This window comes from Piliocolobus tephrosceles, chromosome 6 (genome assembly GCF_002776525.5).
Source record: "Piliocolobus tephrosceles isolate RC106 chromosome 6, ASM277652v3, whole genome shotgun sequence".
NCBI classification, from domain to species: domain Eukaryota; kingdom Metazoa; phylum Chordata; class Mammalia; order Primates; family Cercopithecidae; genus Piliocolobus; species Piliocolobus tephrosceles.
In genome coordinates this window covers 125,059,295-125,080,737 of record NC_045439.1, presented here as the reverse complement: position 1 = coordinate 125,080,737, position 21,443 = coordinate 125,059,295, and the positions used below count along the sequence as shown (strand labels likewise).

The window sequence follows — 21,443 nt, the reverse complement described above, 5'->3', positions numbered from 1 at the left end:
GATCACAAGGTCAGCAAATCGAGACCATCCTGCCTAACATGGTGAAATCCCATCTCTACTAAAAAATATACAAAAAATTAGCTGGGCATGGTGGCGGGCGCCTGTAGTCCCAGCTACTCAGGGGCTGAGGCAGGAGAATGTCATGAACCCAGGAGGCAGAGCTTGCAGTGAGCCGAGATCGCACCACAGCACTCCAGCCTGGGAGAAGAGAGTGAGACTCCGTCTCAAAAACAAGTGCATACTCCCTGCTCCCCCACGACCTCCATTCCCCGCAAAAAAGTAAAGGGTGCATACCCTTGAACAATTATATTTCTGGGGCTTAATTATAAGAAAATAAAGATATGTGCAACTGTAGTTTTAAGACTGTCCAAAGCTTTGTTTACAAAAGAAAAAAATGGGGAAGGGTACAACAGTGTATTGGTAAAATACAGTACAAGTATGCAATGTACCATGTACTACTAAATAGTATATAATACTAAGTAACTACTACAAATTTTTCAGAGATCTGTATCTACTAACATGAGCTATTCAGGTTAAATTTTAAAATATTACTTAAATATACATGCTGTATGACAGGGCTTTTTGAAGATTATAAATGCCCCAAAAAGCCTGGAAGAACACACCAAAATGTTATCTTTGGATAGTTATATTTTCTAAAACTGTCTATGAGCATGTATTATTTTACTGGGACAAAGGTAAGATAAAGATGAGTGAGGTACCTCCTATCACAAATGCACATCAATCTTCAGTCACTTAACCAGTATTCCTTTTTAAAGGAGTAATAAAACTCCATTTTAAACAGCATAAAGAGGCATAACTCTAGCATGAATTCCACAAACTTTTAAGGGTAGTAGCAAGAGAAAACTTTTCTTCTAGCTCTGAAGCTAGAAAACCCACTTATGTGAATGATGATTTTATTTAAAGGATCAATATACGGAGTGACAATGCATTATAGTTTATCCTCTTCAGAATACCTATTTTAAGTTAGAGGGCTAGAGGAAAAATTTTGTTCAAAATGTACTCTACTAAACTACTACTAAACGTTATTCAAGACTAGCCAGAAAAGACTAAATCTGGTTCAATGAACTCCCAGAGAGTTTTTTCAGTTTTAAAATCAACTCAGGAGCCATAGGTCAATATAATTAGAAAACAGGTAGAATATTTCAGACTGGTAAAGTCAGAATCAGATTAGGTAGAAATGGAAAAAAAAAAATGTTCTCTAATGCACTATGGCTACCTCTTACAAACAGCCATGCTTTCTCATTAGAGAGTGTATATATAATTTTTTATATTATATATATATTTTTTTTTTTTTTTGAGATGGAGTCTCGCTCTGTCGCCCAGGCTGGAGTGCAGTGGCCGGATCTCGGCTCACTGCAAGCTCTGCCTCCCAGGTTCATGCCATTCTCCTACCTCAGCCTCCTGAGTAGCTGGGACTACAGGTGCCCGCCACCTCGCCCAGCTAGTTTTTCGTATTTTTTAGTAGAGACGGGGTTTCACCGTGTTAGCCAGGATGGTCTTGATCTCCTGACCTCGTGATCCTCCCGTCTCGGCCTCCCAAAGTGCTAGGATTACAGGCTTGAGCCACCGCGCCCAGCCGAGATTATTTTTAAAATGGTCAAGTTCTCCCAAATGTTGATACAGGCAACATCATGGTAGTCTATGTGCTCAAATGCTAACTCGACTCATTTCATCATGGCTAAACCTTTTAAAGAAGTTTTCTTCAGCTATTAACACTGCTTACTTAAACCTCTATTACACAGACTAGCTATGCTATTTATACCCACACAGAATCACAAGGGTTGATGTACATTTTTAAGCTTTTTAATTAGAAGGAATATACTACCACATTGGTCATTATAACACTCAGTATTAAGCACATAGAGCACAAGTTTCAAATCTCCTAAATCCTACTTCTTGCCCAGAGGCAATCAATGTTGTTTGGCATATGTATTCTGGACACATCTCTTATGTCGTTACATAGCATAAAACAAATTCTACAGTTGGTGATAAGTGCTAAAGCGAATTTAGGAGAAGGGGAGCTTAAAGTGCTAAATAAGGGAAGACACATCACTAAGGGGGTAGCTTCTGAGTAAAAGTCTCAGAAGAACTGAGGAACCAAACTATATGACTCAGAGAAAATTCCAAGGAAAAGCTCTAAAGGGGAAACATATCCAATGTGTTCAAGACAGTTACGAAGGCCAGTGTGGCTGAAGCACAGTATAACAGTAAGGGAAGGGACACAACAAATCACATAGGATGCCCTGTAAATCACAGAAAAATTTTGACTTCAATGCTGAAAAAGGCAGCCATCAGGTTGTTTGTTTTCAGGCAAAACATTTTTCAACGGCCAGGCACGGTGGATCACACCAGCACTGAGAGGTGGAGGTGGGCAGATCAACGAGGTCATGAATTCGAGACCATTCTGGCCCACATGGTGAAACCCTGTCTCTACTAAAAATACAAAAAAAATTAGCTGGGCGTGGTGGCAGGTGCCTGTAATCCCGGCTACTTGGGAGGCTGAGGCAGCAGAATCGCTTGAACCCGGGAGGCGGAGGTTGCAGTGAGCCGAGATCGTGCCACTGCACTCCAACCCGGGAAAAAAGAGCGAAACTCCATCTCAAAAAAAAAAAAAGAGAAACATTTTTCAAACATTACATTTTAGGACAAATCTAGCTACCACTTTAAGAACAAAACTTATGTGGAGGGACAAAAGAAATACAAACCTATTTTATACAATAATGCACAAGAGGCCGGGCGCGGTGGCTCAAGCCTGTAATCCCAGCACTTTGGGAGGCTGAGACGGGCGGATCACGAGGTCAGGAGATCGAGACCATCCTGGCTAACACGGTGAAACCCCCACCTCTACTAAAAAAATACAAAAAACTAGCCGGGCAACGAAGCGGGCGCCTGCAGTCCCAGCTGCTCGGGAGGCTGAGGCAGGAGAATGGCCTAAACCCGGGAGGCGGAGCTTGCAGTGAGCTGAGATCCCGCCACTGCACTCCAGCCTGGGTGACACAGCGGGACTCCGTCTCAAAAAAAAAATAATAATAATGCACAAGATACAATAGTGGCTTGAAATTGGACCAAGTGTCAACAATATGAGTAGTGATACATTTTAAAGAGCTGACAGCATGATTTTCTTTTCTTTCTTTGTGACAGGGTCTTGCTCTGTCACGCAGGCTGGAGTGCAATGGTGCGGGTGCAATCTTGGCTCACTGCAACCTCTGCCTCCTGGGCTCAAGGGATTCTCATGCCTGTCTCTCAAGTAGCTGGGACTACAGGCACGTGCCACCACTCCCGGCTCATTTTTGTATATTTTTGAAGAGATGGGGTTTCACCATGTTGCCCAGGCTGGTCTCAAACTTCTAAGCTCAAGCGATGCGCCGCCCTCAGCCTCCCAAAGTGCTGGGATTACAGGCATGAGCGACCACACCCAGCCAACACGGTTTTCTAATAGGCCAAAGGTGACATATGAATAAAAGTCAAGGATGGGCCGGGCGCGGTGGCTCAAGCCTGTAATCCCAGCACTTTGGGAGGCCGAGATGGGCGGATCACGAGGTCAGGAGATCGAGACCATCCTGGCTAACACGGTGAAACCCCGTCTCTACTAAAAATACAAAAACTAGCTGGGCGAGGTGGCGGACGCCTGTAGTCTCAGCTACTCGGGAGGCTGAGGCAGGAGAATGGCGAAAACCCGGGAGGCGGAGCTTGCAGTGAGCTGAGATCCGGCCACTGCACTCCAGTCCGGGCGACAGAGCAAGACTCTGCCTCAAAAAAAAAAAAAAAAAAAAAAAGTCAAGGATGGCTAGCCAAAATCTTTGGCTCAAGAGACACAAAAATTGTTTCATTAACTGAAAAAGGCAACAGTACACAAGACACTGGTTTGAGGGATGAACATCAGGAGCAGTTTTGCACTTTTAAATTGACATATTGGATATTCAACAGAGTTGTCATGTAGGTAACTTGATTGGTATGACATTCGAATGTATAGGCTGTTGATCTTGAGTGTGGATATCAGCTTATAGGTGGTATATTAAATCATGAATGAATCTGAAATGACCCAGATTGTGGACAGAAAAGAGAAGTGGAAAGACTGAACCATGGGGCACTCCAACAGAAAGAGGTTTAACAGTCAGAAACATGTAACAAAAACCTGGGGCCGGGCGCGGTGGCTCAAGCCTCTAATCCCAGGACTTTGGGGAGGCCAAGATGGGCGGATCACGAGGTCAGGAGATCGAGACCATCCTGGCTAACACGGTGAAACCCCATCTCTACTAAAAATACAAAAGAATTAGCCGGGCAAGGTGGCGGCGCCTGTAGTCCCAGCTACTTGGGAGGCTGAGGCAGGAGAATGGCGTGAACCCAGGAGGCGGAGCTTGCAGTGAGCTGAGATCCGGCCACTGCACTCCAGCCTGGGTGACAGAGCGAGACTCCATCTCAAAAAAAAAAAAAAAAAAAAAAAAACTGGAAGCAAAGTAAAAAAAATTTAAAAAAAAAGTTTCAAGGAAGAGATTTGGTTAAATGGAACCAACAGGTCAAGTGAGATGAGGATTGAAAAAGGATCCCCAGGCTTAGTTAACGCATCCCTCTGGGTGTTTTTTTTAAACCATAAATAACTTTTTTTCAACTGAAGTTCACTTCTTACTGTTTTATGATAGTTCTAAAAAAAGGAAAGTTCACTTTTGGTCTCACTCTTGTCGCCCAGGCTGGCGTACAGTGGCACAATCATAACTCACCCTGACCTCAAACTCCTGAGCTCAATCAATTCTACTGCCTCAGTCTCCCAGGAAGCTACACTACAGCTGTGTGCCACCACGCCCAGCTTTTTGTAGACACGGTCTTGCTATGTTGTCCGGTCTTGCTATGTTGTCCGACTTTCCTGGCCTTAAGCTATCCTCTAACTACAGCCTCCCAAAGTGCTAGGATTACAGGCATAAACTGCTGCATCTGGCCTAAAGCTCACTTTTAAAATGTGCTTGCTTCCCTACTAACAATGCTATCACAACCACGGTAACATTTTACCAAGATACACCTACCTACCTGAACAATTTACTACCTTGTACATATACACATCTGTAAGCCATTTAAGGTGTTGGGAATTCAAGGGCAAAAATACAAACATATTTAGTTTTAAAATTTTTAAAATAAAAGTGCAAGGTTACTCTTTGGAACTTTAACCAAACTAAAATTTGTTTTTCTAGAATGCTCAGTTGGACACAGTAGCTCACGCCTGTAATCCCAGCACTTTAGGAGACGGAGGTGGGCGGATGACAAGGTCACAAGTTCTAGACCAGCCTGGCCAACATGGTGAAACCCCATCTCTACTAAAAATACAAAAATTAGCTGGGTTTGGTGGTGCATGCCTGTAATCCCAGCTACTCAGAAGGCTGAGGCACAATAATTGCTTGAACCCAGGAGGCGAGGTTGCAGTGAGCCAAAGATCACGCCACTGCACTCCAGCCTGGCGAAAAGAGCGAGATTCTGTCCAAAAAAAAAGAAACAAAAAAAAAAGCTCAATATATCAAAGTGAAGAAAGGAGTCTACTATCATTAAGTGTTGAAATCTGCAGCCTTAATCCCTGGGTTGAATCCATGCTAAACCACTAAAGCTGTTTAACTTTAGGCAAGTTATTTACATTCTGTAGTCCAATATTCTCACCTCTAAAACATGAATGATTAACAGTATCTACTCCTACTCAAGGTTTTGATGGTAAGTAAGTTAACACAAACTCAGAACTTTAACAGTGGTGGACACAGTCAAGTGTTTAGAATACTTCCATAAGAGAGAAATTAACGTCCTGCTACTTTTCCCTGCCAAATCAAAAAGCCATTATATGACCCAACAAGGTATCACAGAACTAATTAGTAATTTCCTGGAGCCTGATCAGTTCTCAATCTATCTTATCCCGACTGATTTTGCTCATTAATACATCCAATAAAAACTCATCTGAAAAACCAGGGCAAGTTATTGTTAGGCCTGGGATGATTATTTTCTCCAAGAGATTGAGACAGTAGCCTGCTCTAATGTATTGGTCTAACTTACTGCCCTACTTGCCCTCTTAGTCCTCATCACTAACATTCCCTACACAACAGCCAGAAGATAAACCAGACCTCTTTTTCAAAATCCTTCAATAGATTCTACCTGTGACCAAGATAGGATCTTAAACAAGACCCTCTAAGGCTGTGCTATGAATGTTTGATCCTTGCCTACCTCTCCAACTCCATCCCTCATCTATGTATTCTTGGTAATTATTTTCCAGTATTATTTCTTACTTGGAGGCCAAATCTTGTTCCCCCTCATTACCTGTGCTTTCACATATGGTTTTCTTACAGAATGAGCTTTACCATTAGCTACTTCCATATAGCCAAGCTTCCCTGTAGGGAAGGTTCCTTCCCCCAAATTCCATGTTCCCTTGCTATCTTCTCATCCACCTTGTTCTTTTCCTTCATCGATGCTGACTATGAAAAGTGCCATTTACTTTGTTTCTTCCCTCAATGATCTGTAATATCCATGACGGCAGGGGACATGTTTTGTTCTTCCCTATATGCCCAAACCTAATAATGATTTTCAAAATAAGTACTCAAATATTTAATAAACATCTTATATGTGAATGTTCCTTGAACACCTCCAAGACGTTTAAAACATTCTTTTTCCCACCCTCAAACTATAATCTGCTCCCTTCGTTTACCTTCCCCAGTTATCTATCCCTATCCCAGAAGCTAGAAACCAGCAATCATGCCAAATCTATGTCCTTGTCCACCCTATCATATCCGTGCTGAGATGATCCTAATTTTACCTCCTAATCTCTAATCTCATTAGCATTACCTTTGTCCAAACTAGGTCGTTATTCTTCCTTGGATTTTAATTATCTCCCTTACTATCTCTTACTTCCAATCTCATTTTCTCTACACCATTTCCATACTGTTATTACAAAGACAGTCCTAAAAATTAAAATATTCCAATAGTTTTTGAGACCAGCCTGGGAAACAAAATGAGACCTGTCTCCACTAAAAAAATAACAATAAAAAATAGTCAGGTGTTATGGTGCACGTCTGTAGTCCCAGCTACACAGGACGCTGAAGCCAGAGATGGCTTGAACCCAGGAGGTCAAGGCTGCAGTGAGCCTTGTTAATGTTTAATGTCACTGCAGTCCAGCCTGGATGACAGAGCAAGACCCTGTCTAAAAAAAATAAAAATAAAAGGAAAATCTGATGTCACTTTCCAATTTAGAATCTTTCTAAAATGGCTCACCATTGGTTTTTGGGTAAGATATAAACGCCTTGGCATGTATGTCATTCAAACTTTTATTCTCTGGCCTTAAGATTATTTTCAGTACACTACCTCTCTTAAAAGGATCCCGTCAACCAGGCATGGTGGCTCAACGCCTAATTCCAACACTTTGGGAGGCCAAGGTGAGTGGATCACGAGGTCAGGAGTTCAAGACCAGCCTAGCCAAGATGATGAAAGCCCATCTCTACTAAAAACACAAAAATTAGCTGGGCATGGTAACAGGTGCCAGTAGTGGTGTGAGATTACACCACTGCACTCCAGCCTGGGTGACACAGACTCTGTCTTATTAAAAAAAAATCCCTTTATGTGATTAAGGTAGAAGGGATAAAAATAATGAAATAAAAAAAAGATCCCCTCACCTCTTAGGGTTAGGTAACCATTTCTGCATGCTTTCTTTTTTTAAAAAGAGACAGGGTCTCACCGGGTCTCTACAAAAAATACAAAAATTTAAGGCCCGGCGCGGTGGCTCACGCCTGTAATACCAGCACTTTGGGGGGCCGAGGCAGGCAGATCAAGAGGTCAGGAGTTTGAGACCAGCCTGGCCAACATGGTGAAACCTCATCTCTACCAAAAATATAGAAATTAGCCAAGGATGGTGGTCTGTGCCTACAGTCCCAGCTACTAGGAAGGCTGAGGCAGGAGTATTGATTGAACCTGGAAGGCAGAGGTTGCAGTGAGCCAAGATTGCACCACTGCCCTCCAGACTGGGCAACAGAGCGAGACTGTCTCAGAAAAAAAAAAAAGAGAGAGAGATGGGGTCTCATTATGTTGCCCAGCCTGGAGTGCAGTGGATAATCACATCACACACTAAAGCCTCTCAACTCCTGGGCCAAAGGACCCTCCTGCCTCAGCCTTCCAATTAGTTGTGACTGCAGGCTTACCAACGCCCCCAGCTTATTTCGGCACACTTCTATAGGATCGGTATTTACCTCTCATCATATATGGACATTATTTCATTCATGAGTCTCCCTAAGCTGCAAAGCCCGTAAACATAATAAACTGTTTTTTATATCCCGAAACAGAACATGTCCCATAAAAACAATAAATTTGTAGAATTAACAAGGAATAAACCTAACTAAACCTATAGTGAACAGCTTCCATATACTGACAGCAGCAAAGAAGTAGAAAAAATAGCTCTCATACAATAGAGGGCATCAATAAAACTTGCACCTATTTAAAAAATAAAAAGAGTCCCATTATTTTTCTAGATAACCTCCAGGAATCTTTTCCTTAACTTTCTTCCATTCTGTTTTGAGTGTACCTTTGGTTTTCACTTAAACTAGATTTTACTTGGTATAAGGAGGCAAGTTTGTGATTTACCCTAATACAACAGCACCGAATATGCCTTCAAAAAATTATTCCAGGTTGGTTAGGTGCAGTGGCTCACGCCTGTAATGTCAACACTTTGGGGTGTCAAGGCAGGAGGATCGCTTGAGCCCAGGAGTTCAAGACCAGCCTAGACAACATAGTGAGACTGTCTCTATAAAAAACAGAAATATTCTAAAATAAAATCTCATTATCCCCCAGCTTGAAATCTATCAGGGCAACTCTAAAATGGTTATCAAAACATTTTGCTGTAGTGAGGAAAATAGTACGGCTTGCTAATATTCTTACTGTTTGGCTATCCACATCTTTATTAATCTCTACACCATTCCTGTGAATAACACAGAATTCATTCCTTCTTATCATTAGGAACTCTATGAATTCACACTAGAATTCCCAAAATCTAGCTGGGCCTTGAGTCACCACTGTAAAAGGGGTCAGCCTGAGATGGTTCCTGATTTGGATGTATAGGTTAAACAGTTCCCTGCTTTGTGAGGTCAAAAAGCCTACCTTTCTTCAAATTTTTAAAAACCCTCCAGTGAGATAGCATTTTAATACTATGTTGTATCTCTTGCGGTTTGACTCTTGCGAAATTTTAATGAGATAAAAAGTCTAAATAGAATACAATCCAAAAATGTCACAAACCCAAGAAATATGTTAAATGACAGAAAATGTTTACTAATTTGTAATAATCTAAAAAAAAGGATTCCCCAATATGTTGTCTTGTTGCTAATCATTAATACAAGCCACTTTCATTTTAAACTTCAGCTGCTCTTTCCAAGTACCCAAAATGTTCTAATCAGCCCAAGTTAATTAGAAACTCCTATTATTCCATTAGTTTACAAATAACTGAGGTGGTCCCTCTTGGGAAACACTTCAGGATGCACACACAAAACGCTTAATCCAAACACTTCCAGAGGCTATGACCTATACACATCAGCTAAACTGTTAAACGGGTTTATTTCCTAGTCTTTGTAATGAATCCAAGTGGACCTCACACCTCTTACCATCACCCAGGAAGGGTGTGCATCTGTTCCGAAGGCCCCCCTGGCTCCAGGTCATCCTGGCTGCTGCTGCTCCAGGCTGGGCATCCATGTTGCTGCAGCTTGTGGTTTGTGAGGGGTAGTGTACAGGAAAAGCAGGATGGGATTTCAAGGGAAACAGGAGGAAGATGGCTTTCGGGGAAAATGCCATCACGATCATAAGTGTTAAGTAGTACCACACACATTTTATTGCAGCACAGTTTAAAAATTTAACAAATGAAAGATTAAAAATAAAAAAACAAAAATAAAAAAAATTAAAAATACAGACGTCCAGAGATGCTCTAAAACAGTTAAGTTAAAGATCAGGAAAAATAAGGTCATAGACTTAACAGCCAGTAAAATTCTGTTCAGTGTGGGGAAGGGGATGAGGGCAAGGGTGGGGTTGGGAGAGAAAAGGTTTATGTGATCAATCCACTTAAAAATACTAATGCCTTCGCTTTCTCTCCCAAGATGCAAAACTCCAAAGTCAATCAGGAGGCCGGAGAAATTCTTAGAAACATTCAGAAAAACTCGATTTTAATCCGGTTAAAAATCATCAGTGTCATTATCATCATCATCATCACCATCATAAGTATTAATATAATAATAATAATAAGTAATAGTAACTAGTAACAACAATAAAAAGGAAATCAGCGGAAAGTCAGGAAAAATGTTAAAAAAAAATTGGAATAACTTACTGTAGCTGAAGATCAAAAAAATCTCACTGTAAAAAAACAAAAATAAAAATAGCCCAGATTAGAAAAACGGGAGGTGCAAAAATGTCAAGTCAGTAAAGTTCATTTCTTTTCTCTTTCCAAAAGCAGTTTCCACAAAAACCGCAAGGATAAAGTTTTCAGTAGCAGACAAGCAAAGCCCTTTCGACATCATCAATCAATCTTAAAAATACACGAGGAAGTAGAGAGGTCAGTTTATGAGAGGCTAAAAGGCTCCTCCTCCTCTAACCCAACTGCTGCAGAAAAAATAGAAATAGAAATTTTAAAAATTACATCTTAAATCCAGGTCCCGGTTTTGGAAACAATTAAAAAAAAAACACCTGTACATTTGCCGTAGTGCACACCAAGTTGCATCATTATGTTTAAAATGTCTTTATAAAATCAGTTTTGGAATGGAATGTGTGTGTTCTGGAAGGGTGGGGAAGGGAGGTTAAAAATCAAAGCTGAGCTCCAGTGAGTAGGGATGGGGTTCGCCTTGCTGCCCTGTGAAAGGAGAAGGGACAGATTGAGTCAGAGTTCCTCAGAAATGTTGTGCCCTAAACCCCCAAGACAGAAACATCTGTCTATTGCAGCTAACACACTTTGGTAAAGCATTAACATTCCACTGGGATGGGATAGCCTCCATAGAATCACCTCTACCGGTGACTGTCTTCACAATTCTTCAACATCAATAGGTGACTAAAATTAACTAAATCCATGTCAATATGCCCTTGAGGGTCTCAAAAAGAGTATATCCAAATATTCATCTTGATAATGAGCAGTTTGGGCAAAGAAAATACAGAAAAACCGGGCCAACAAATAGAGGTGAAATAGTGAGCAAATGTCAAATATTGAGACTGTAAAAATTAAGCAGATTCATGGGTTTTAAACTTAAAGCCCATGGAGTTTTTACTATGAGTAACAGACTGAAGGTGAATGGCCTACCATGAAGATCTAGACTAGAGATGACTCTAGATCTCTAAGACCTAATAGGTTCTACTGTTAGGGGGAAAGATGTTTTAAATAAGGAGCACATTATTCCACTCACTGACAAAACGAAAATACAAATGGAATAAAAAAAGACTACTATGGCTATTGAATATTTAAGGTCACAAAATAGGTGAAAAAATTAAGGTCCTTATATTAATACTTCTTTTGTTTCTGTAGTCCACTGTTTACTATGTAGCATGTATAGCTAACTTCAAGTTATGGATTCTAAAATCTGGTACACAATACACTAAAATAATTTCCATGACAAACTGGTTGTTTCATTAGCTAAAATAAGAACTACAATTAGACTGTAGCTCCTTGTGCAAACAATGAACAAGCTGCACTCACTTTTCAATTTAGCCATAAGGTCTTATGCTCCTTTGTAAATTTCAGGAAATTAAAATATTTTAAGGCCAGGTGTGGTGGCTCACATCTGTAATTCCAACACTTTGGAAGACTGCGGTAGAGCATGGCTTGAGCTCAGTACTTTGAGACGAGCCTAGGAAACGTGGCAAGACTTTATTAAAAACAAAAAACATTAACAGGGTGTGGCAGCCTGTAATCCCAGCTACTTAGGTGTCTGAGGAGCGAGGATCACTTGAGCCCAGGAGTTTGAGGCTGCAGTGAGCTCTGATGACGCCACTGCACTTCAGCCAGGCCAACAGAGAGAGACCCTGTCTCAAAAATTTCTTTTAATTGAGCATTTAGAAGTGTTCCTTGAGCCGGCCGGGCACGGTGGCTCAAGCCTGTAATCCCAGCACTTTGGGAGGCCGAGACAGGCAGATCACGAGGTCAGGAGATCAAGACCATCCTGGCTAACACGGTGAAACCCCGTCTCTACTAAAAAATACAAAAATCTAGCCGGGCAAGGACGCGGGCACCTATAGTCCCAGCTACTCAGGAGGCTGAGGCAGGAGAATGGCGTAAACCCAGGAGGCAGAGCTTGCAGTGAGCTGAGATCCAGCCACTGCGCTCCAGCCTGGATGACAGAGCGAGACTCCGTCTCAAAAAAAAAATAAAAAGTGTTCCTTGAGGCAACTATGCATGAATGACTACAGCAGCAACAGGTACTGTAACTAAAACCGTAAATTTTTAAAAAGTAGAAGAGTGTAGGAAGGACAGTTAATGTTTACATTTGATGTGTGAAACTGTATGAATGTACAAACTGCGGCAAGTTTGTGAAGAATTGTAGGAAATATACATCTGAATGTTCTTTTCCTGTTTATGAAATACAGCTATGGTGAAACATTTCATTTTCTTATTTGGAGCCACAGCCCAAACCTGGTAATCAATTTTCAAGATATGTAACTTTATAGTTCAACCACAACCAAATCCTTTGTACAGGTGCCACAAGACATAAGCTTAAAAGGAAAGAAAAATGTGAAAAGAAACCAATTCTATCTTTCAACATCAAGAAGTTCAGGTATCTCCCAAGATTTGATGTTACACTGAAGAGCTACCACTCATAAAAAGACCAACTTTAGCACCATTTTCAATCAAGAATATTCCTTGAGGCCAGGGAGGGTGGCTCACTCCTGTAATCCCAGCACTTTGGGAGGCTTGGGGCGGGTGGATCACCTGAGTTCAGGAGTTGAAGGCCAGCCTGGAAACATGGCTCTGTCTCTACCGAAAATACAAAAAATTAGCAGGGCTACTCAGGCTGAGGGCATCCTTGAGCCTGGGAGGCAGAGGTTACAGTGAGCTGATGCTACTGCATTCTAATCTGGGTGACAGTATGAGGCTCTCAAAAAAAAAAAAGTATCCTTACATAAAGCTCAAAGGTAGTTTTTTAAAAAAGTATCTCTAGGTTATTTGTCAAAACCTGCCTGAGGTTTGGATCCCTTCTAAAGGGGTACCTCTCAGAATGAGTGATGCATGAGCATCATCACCTGGAACTTACTAGAAGTTCAAGCTCTCGGGCCCCACCCCAGACTTAATCAGAAAACCTGGTGGCAGAGATCATAGCAATGTTTTAACTAGCCCTATTGATCCTGGTGTTGGCTAATGTTTGAGAACCACTGTGAAGATTTTAAATTGGGAATCTATCTCTTCCCCAGTTTATAATCAATTATTATTACTTATTATTTGAGACGGGGTCTCGCTCTGTTGCCCAGGCTGGAGTGCAGTGGTGCGATGGCTCACTGCAACCTCTGCCTCCCAGGTTCAAGCTATTCTCCTGCCTCAGCCTCCGGAGTAGCTGGGACCACAGGCGAGTAGCCGGGACTACAGGCGAGCGCCACCACACCCAGTTTATGTTTGTATTTTTAGTAGAGATGGGGGTTTCACCATATTGGCAGGTTGGTCTGGAACTCGTGACCTCGTGATCCACCCGCCTCAGCCTCTCAAAGTGCTGGGATTACAGGCACGAGCAGCCGCGTGTGGCCTCTAGAATCAATTCTTTAAACAAAGTGCCTGTCCTTCCAGTGTATTGTGACAGAATCAAGTTAGAGCACCAAATAATGTTTTCCTGATACAATATAAATCCAAAAACACATAACCTATCACAGTAAATGTACCAAAGAAACCTCTTTTCTTTGGTTAAGAAACCAAATTTTCTTACAAGATTTTCTTATTAACCAAAGAAAAATAAATTCTCTTTGGTTAAGAAACCAAAATTTCTTATGTTAATAAATCCAATTCAATATCGAGAAAACCTGTAGTTATGCCACACCTCAACTTTCTAGTTCTCACCAATCCTCTCAACTTTCTAGTTCTCACCAATCCTCTAGTAAATCTAGTATGCACAAAACCAAAATCTTCCCATTTCCAATGAGAATACAAGAATATGCATATTAAGAGCAAATAATGCTCCCCAGAGACAACTACTAATTATTTGAAGACTGAAATAATGTGGTTAAGAATAACAGTAACAACTACTAATTTAGAAAGCTGGGGCCGGGTGCCGTGGCTCACACGTGCAATACCAGTATTTTGGGAGGCGGAGGCATTGCCTGATCTCTGAAGTTCGAGACCAGCCTGACCAACATGGTGAAACCCCGTCTCTACTAAAAATATAAAAATTAGCCCGGCGTGGTGGCGCACGCCTGTAATCCCAGGTACTTGGGAAGCTGAGGCAGGAGAATCGCTCGAACCCGGGAGGCAGAGGCTGCAGTGAACCGAGATTGTGCCACTGCACTGCCAGCCTGGGGCAACAGTGAGACTCCGTCTCAAAAAAAAAAAAAACTGCTTTAAAAAGACTGCATCTGTACAGTTTTTAGTCTTCTGGCAACAAAAAATTTGAATTAGAAACTAAAAACTCAAATAAGTTTAAAAAAAAAAAGTCTAAGTCCTCTTATTTAAGCAAGGAGAATTAAAATCTATTTCTCCTCCTAGGCAAACTTACTCCCTACTCAATACCTCTCACATTCAACACTTATATTAAGTTTTAATAATTTGCCCCTTAGTCTTTAAAATTAGAGCAAATAGCTATTTGAGTTTCTTCTTTGCTTGTTTTGCACTGCCATTCCATCCAAAACAAGGTCGAATGCCATGTCAAATCCTCTAAGAGATTTAATTACAAACGTAACCTGTTTAAATTCTCCATAGAAGGAACATCAACTACAAAGTATTCCCAAGAGTGGCACAGGCATGCAGGGGGGGGAAAGGTCAGAAAACCTGCAACCTGGCCATCCTTCAACTTTTCCCCCTAGCCAATAAGAAAATGTTACTAAATGCCTACCCAGTTGAGAACACACCTGGAATTGTGATATAAATGCCGTGGCAAACAGTTCTTGATATTAACTCAAAGAATTTTTGGTACACTGATACACATACTGATCTGATATACATACTGATCGGAAGGAACCCATATTTCTAACACCTCAAAGGCAAAGAAAAGTGCCCGTCAATCAATTTCAGCTATTATCAAATATTCTTAAATACATTTCTGACATTTCTCTTTGCCAACATTATTTTTACTACATGATTTCCCAATTAATCTATTTTTGCCTTTACCTCATTTCTAACAGTTCAGCACGATGATAAATTTTAAAGTTCCTGTAATAATATACTCAAACTTAAAGCGGTCGCGATGTTTTTGACCCTTATTTTACTTCCTATCAAATAGGTTGCCGTACAGATGAATTTCTTACCCAGCAGAATTGATTTAAACTGTGCTTAACAGCTTTAGTTTTTGTGAAATTAACAGATTATAAAAAATAAGCTTAACCAAATCTCATGTGAGGATTTAAAAAACCGATTTCCCAGATAAGTGAACGTGACACTAAAGATCTGTAACTTTTTTAACTTATAAGTTTTTTATCAAATTTCAGCACCGAGCAAGTAACAGCACTGTTAATATTTGCTTAATAAAATGTAGCAATTGAATTTTTGCCCAAGTTTAGGTGGACGGGAAAATTAACGCCAGAATAACCTGAAAGTCAAATTTTGTCATCTTACACTTAGGAAGTTACGTTAATAACAAATTCTCAAGTCTCGTAGTATTTTTTCTTAAGCGCAATTTGGGAATTTCCAGTTACCTCGTGGTTTCCGTCATCATGTTCTTACAAAGATTCAAATATTGTACTTTTAGAACCCGGTATTCCATTAACCAGGTAAAAACCACTCCACTGACCTCGTGGTCAAATTCCTTAGTAGTTCTGCTACTGACTTAATATGACCCTAGTAATCAACATTTTTCTGCCTCAGTTTCTGTCTGAGAAAGAGAGTTAATACCTACCTCGAGCAAAGTTCCACTAACTTATATATTTCAAGTGTTTTGTAACCTGCAGATGAAAAGTCAGCTGTAATTATTAATATAGTTATATCACAATATTTCCTTTTACAAACGTAGGTGAAAATAACTACTTCGAGCTCCATCATTTGCTCATAGAGGGGAATAAAATAAAAAGTTATCAGTAAAATGCTAAATCTTTTGTTAAACCTTTCTCGTAGGCCACGCGGCACGATCCAGGATTTAAAGGCTCGCGATACATCTACTTGGTAACCTTCCCCCTCCCCCTCCCCCAATTTTTACATGTAAGAAGAACCGAAGTAATAGAAGGCATCGGCGCTATGTTAACTTCGATTATATTAATGAACATCGCGATCTTCATTTTCAGGATCCCGGAGTCCTCGCGGTCGTAGAAAATGAAAGGAAAGCAGCCGTTAACACAGGAAGAACGAAAAAAGGGCATTTTCCCTGGCGATCGTGGCCTAGAGGACACCAGGTTAAACCTACGCAGAGGCTGAGGCCTGTAAAACCCCTCCCGCTTCAGACCTAATCCCCCAAAACAAACAGAATAAATGAGGGCCCGGTCAGTTAGGGGGAAGGGTTCCCTCATATTCTCTCCCACACTGCCTCTCGCTTCCCGAAAAACCCAGCGCCTTCCCTGCGTCCGCCCTCTCCACTTACCAGGAGGGGGGAGGGAGAAGAGATTCGATTCTGAGTCTCCTACTCCCGGATTCTGCGTGGAGAAACCGACTGCTGGACGAGGTCGGCAACGGGGACACAACCGCTCAGTCTTCGTCTCTTCACAAAATGGCCCCCGAGTCTCCTCTGCCGCCGAGGCGAAGGCCTAGTCCCCGCCCCATTCCTGAGACTCTTCCTATTGGCTGTGTGTTTTTTCGCTCCCGCTCCTAATTAGACAGTTCAACCGCTTCTCACAATGATATCCAGTCACAATTGGCAGTGGGTTAGACTAAGCAGAAGAATTTCCACATGCGTGAGAGAAACTAGTTTGTAACTGGTTAATTTTCCTGTCATTTATCGCCTGGGGCATGCTTATTGGCTATTGCACCGGACGACCCTCTGGGTGGAAACTCGCCTTTGTATCGCGCACCGTCTCACATCCGGGTATCTGGAAGGCCTGATTGGCGGCCGCGGTGTCCTATCGCTGCTCGTTACAGTGCCTAGTAAAAGGTTCGCCCAGACCTCGGATTTCCGGCGGCGCGGGGGCGGGGAAGGAATTGAGGGGCGTTGTTAGGTGACGGGCGCAAAGGACTTGCCCTAGCCCCGGGCCTAGGAGAAAAAAAGCGCGAAATGAAGCCTCCGGCGTGCAATGTGAATAAAAAAAGAACTTTACTTAAAATGAGGAGGGACCCGCGGTGACTAGGCCGTGTTAAAGTGTGTAGAAAACTAACCAGCCCTGTCGTTTTTCCAACCCGAGAGCCTTTCTCAGTTCCAGATTCGAATGTCAGCTACCTCGTAGACATCTCTGCTTCTCAGCCTATTAAACCCTTCTTCAGACAACACATATTCCATCCAAACCAACTGACTTCCTTATTCCTCTCCAATATGAAAAGTAAATGAAGTGCAAAATCCCGGCGTCTGGCCCAAGGCATCTCACTCACTAATATCTTAAGTGCCAGTAAAATTGGCCCATCCCTCCGAATCTGCTCCTTTAATTTCCCTCCTCTTAAAATGGCTTGTCTCCTAGCTACCCCCGTCACCTGCCAGTCCTTCTGGTTACATTATAGGAACTGCGCACGCAGTGGATTAGCATCAGCTCTACTAAGGGAGCAATTTCTTTTTTTCTATTTCTTTTTCTTTTTCTTTTTTTTTTTAGGCAGAGTCACTGTCGTCCAGGCTGGAGTGCAACTGCCTCCAGTTGAGGTTGATTGGCGGCCACGGTGTCCTGTCGCTGCTCCTTAGAGTGCCTAGTAAAAGGTTCGCCCAGACCTCGGATTTCTGGCAGCGTAAGGAAATCCTGAGTGACGACCTCCAGCGAGGTTGGCTCACTGCAACCTCCGCCTCCCGGGTTCAAGCGATTTTCCTGCCTCGGTCTCTCTAGTAGCTGGGATTACAGGCGCACGCCACCATGTCCAGCCAATTTTTGTATTTTAGTATAGATGGGATTTTGCCGTGTTGGCCAGGCTGTTCAAGTGATCCGCCCGCCTCGGCCCCCCAAAGTGCTGGGATTGCAGGCGTGAGCCACCACGCCAGACCGCTTTAAACTATTTTAAAAAGCAAAGACAAAAAACATGGGAGAAAGTATACACTAAAGTGTTAGTAGTGGTTCTCTCCTGGTGGGAAAATTACATGTGATGTTTTTTTTTTTTTACTTTTTTTTTTTTGAGACGGGGTCTCGCTCTGTCACCAGGCTGGAGTGCATGGTGCCATCTTGACTCACTACAACCTCCGCCTCCTGGATTCAAACTATTCCCCTGCCTCAGCCTCCCTAGTAGCTTGGACTACAGGTGCGCGCCACCACGTCCAGCTATTTTTTATTTTTAGTAGAGACGGGGTTTCACCACGTTGGCCAGGAAGGTCTCCATCTTTTTTTTTTTTTTTTTTTTTTTTTTTTTGGAGACAGAGTCTGGCTCTCTCTGACTGCGCCCGGCCGGTCTCCATCTCTTGACCTCCTAATCCGCCCACCTCAGCCTTCCAAAATGCTGGGATTACAGGCGTGACCCACCGCACCCGGCCTTAAAACCTTATTGTACTTTTCTGCCGGGCGCGGTGGCTCAAGCCTGTAATCCCAGCACTTTGGGAGGCCGAGGCGGGCGGATCACGAGGTCAGGAGATGGAGACCATCCTGGCTAACCCGGTGAAACCCCGTCTCTACTAAAAATACAAAAAACTAGCCGGGCGAGGTGGCGGGCGCCTGTAGTCCCAGCTACTCGGGAGGCTGAGGCAGGAGAATGGCGTGAACCCGGGAGGCGGAGCTTGCAGTGAGCTGAGATCCGGCCACTGCACTCCAGCCCGGGCGACAGAGCAAGACTCCGTCTCAAAAAAAAAAAAACCTTCAATATATTTTCCTTGTTACTACCTATTAATAAATTAATGAAATATTAATTAACCATTAACTTGTATTTATCAGGGGAAATTGCTGTTTTTCCAGGACAAGCAGATAGACTGTCCTTTTTTCCCTCTCCTTCTTTTGAGATGAGGTCTTGTTCTGTTTCCCAGCCTGGAGTGCACTGGCATGATCCCGGATCATTACAGCTTCAACCTCCCAGTCTCAAGCAATCCTCCCACTTCTGCCTCTGTAGTAGCTGAGACCACAGGTGTGCACCACCACACTGGCTAATTTTTTTTATATTTTGTAGAGACAGCGTCTTGCCATGTTGCCCAGGCTAGTTTTGAACTCCTAGGCTCAAGGAGTCCTCCCTCCTTGGCCTCCCAAAATGCTGGGATTACAAGCGAGAGGCACCATGCCAGCCCTGTTTTTTCTTTGTTGTATATTTTATGTAGTACTTACTCAGAGAGGCCTGAAGTCTGTCGGGTCTGGTTGACACGTAATTTATATTATTATTATTATTATTATTATTATTATTATTATTATTATTACTATTATTTGAGACAGGATCTCACTCTGTCGCCCAGGCTGGAGTGCAGTAGCACCATCAGGGCTCACTGCAACCTCAATTTCCTGGGCTCACTGCAACCTCAATTTCCTGGGCTCAAGAGATCCTCCCACCTCAGCCTCCTGAGTAGCTAGGACTACAGGCATGTGCCACCAGACTAAGTTTTCTTTCTTTCTTTTTTTTTTTTTTTCATTCTCCGTAGAGACTGTCAAAAATTGCCAATGCGAACTACATTGCAGGTCATCACGGCAGGGTATTGGGAAAAGTTTTCAATTAGCAATACTCGCACCTCAGATAGACCTCATTGGCTAAGATACTGCCACTGCGCTAAGCTAGTTTTCTAATTTTTGCAGAGATGGGGTTTCACCATGTTGCCCAGGCTGGTCTCAAACTCCTGTGCTCAAGCGATCCACCAACCTGGGCCTCCCTATTATTATTATTATGATGACAATCCCAGCTATGGCCTGTCTCGCTTTTTTTTTTTTTTTTTTGAGATGGAGTCTTGCTCTGCCACCCAGGCTGGAGTGCAGTGGCCGGATCTCAGCTCACTGCAAGCTCCGCCTCCCGGGTTCACGCCATTCTCCTGCCTCAGCCTCCCGAGTAGCTGGGACTACAGGTGCCCGCCATGTCGCCCGGCTAGTTTTTTTTTTTTTTTTTTTTTTTTGTATTTTTAGTAGAGACAGGGTTTCACCATGTTAGCCAGGATGGTTTCAATCTCCTGACCTCGTGATCCGCCCATCTCGGCCTCCCAAAGTGCTGGGATTACAGGCTTGAGCCACCGCGCCCGGCCATGTCTGGCCTCTTGACTTAAGTTTAAACAAAACTCTGTCTCAAAAAATAAAATAAAATAAAATAAAATTTGATAGAGCTTTCTCATTTTAGCTAACACTGCTTTATACTCTTTTTTTTTTTTTTTTTTTTTGAGATGGAGTTTCACTCTTGTTGCCCAGGATGGAGTGCAATGGGACGATCTCGGCTCACTGCAGCCTCTGCCTCCCAGGTTCAAAGGATTCTCATGCCTCAGCCTCCTGAGTAACTGGAACTACAGGCACCCGCCACCATGCCTGGCTAATTTTTGTATTTTTAGTAGAGATGTGGTTTTGCCATGTTGGCCAGGCTTGTCTTGAACTCCTGGGGTCAAGCAATCCGCCATAGCTCCCGAAGTGCTGGGATTACAGGCCTGAACCACCGCACCCGGCCAATATCTTTTTTTTTTTTTTTTTTTTTTTGAGACAGAGGCTCGCTTTGTCATCCAGGCTGGAGTGCAGTGACTCGAGCTCGGCTCACTGCAGCCTCCGCCTCCCGGGTCCACGCCATTCTCCTGCCTCAGCCTCCTGAGTAGCTGGGACTACAGGTGCCCATCACCACGCCCAGCTAATTTTTTGTATTTTATTTTTTTTTTTTAGTAGAGATGGGGTTTCACTGTGTTCGCCAGGATGGTCTCGATCTCCTGACCTTGTGATCCACCAGCCTCGGCCTCCCAAAGTGCTGGGATTACAGGCGTGAGCCACCGCGACCGGCCTTTTATTTTTTTTTTTGAGACCAAGTCTTGCTCTGTCACCCAGGCTGGAGTGCAGTGGCACGATCTTGGCTCACTGCAAGCTCCACCTACCACATTCAAGCAATTCTCCTACCTCAGCCTCCCGAGTAGCTGGGATTACAGTCGCCCACCACCACACCTGGCTAATTTTTACATTTTTAGTAGAGATGGGGTTTCACGATGTTGGCTAGGCTGGTCTTGAACTCCTGACCTTAGATGATCCACCCACCTTGGCCTTCCAAAGTGCTGGGATTACAGGCTTGAGCCACCGAGCTCGGCCCCAATATCTTTTTTTTTTTTTTTTTTTTTTTTTTT

The 21,443-nt window shown here is 42.7% G+C and overlaps 1 protein-coding gene and 1 non-coding gene across 17 annotated transcripts in view; both read right to left on the bottom strand.

Annotated features, from left to right (window-relative positions):
• The window catches only part of HNRNPC (heterogeneous nuclear ribonucleoprotein C), a 60,286-nt gene extending 43,165 nt beyond the window's left edge, over positions 1-17,121 (bottom strand). For 6 of the 16 annotated variants that reach the window (XM_023230469.2, XM_023230476.2, XM_023230478.2 and 3 more), the window contains exons 1-2: positions 16,695-17,121; positions 10,337-10,362 (exon numbers count right to left, since the gene is read on the bottom strand). The gene's annotated coding sequence lies outside the window, so the exon portion shown is untranslated. Of the gene's footprint in view, positions 1-9,616; positions 10,302-10,336; positions 10,856-16,019; positions 16,066-16,694 lie in introns of those variants that run through there. The other 10 variants (XM_023230470.2, XM_023230477.2, XM_023230479.2 and 7 more) reach the window with 6 other exon arrangements.
• Positions 17,122-19,781: 2,660 nt separating this feature from the next.
• LOC111554827 lies at positions 19,782-19,922 on the bottom strand. Its single transcript, XR_002735343.1, has one exon. It is a non-coding gene; the product is annotated as a U4 spliceosomal RNA (small nuclear RNA).
• Positions 19,923-21,443: the final 1,521 nt, after the last annotated feature.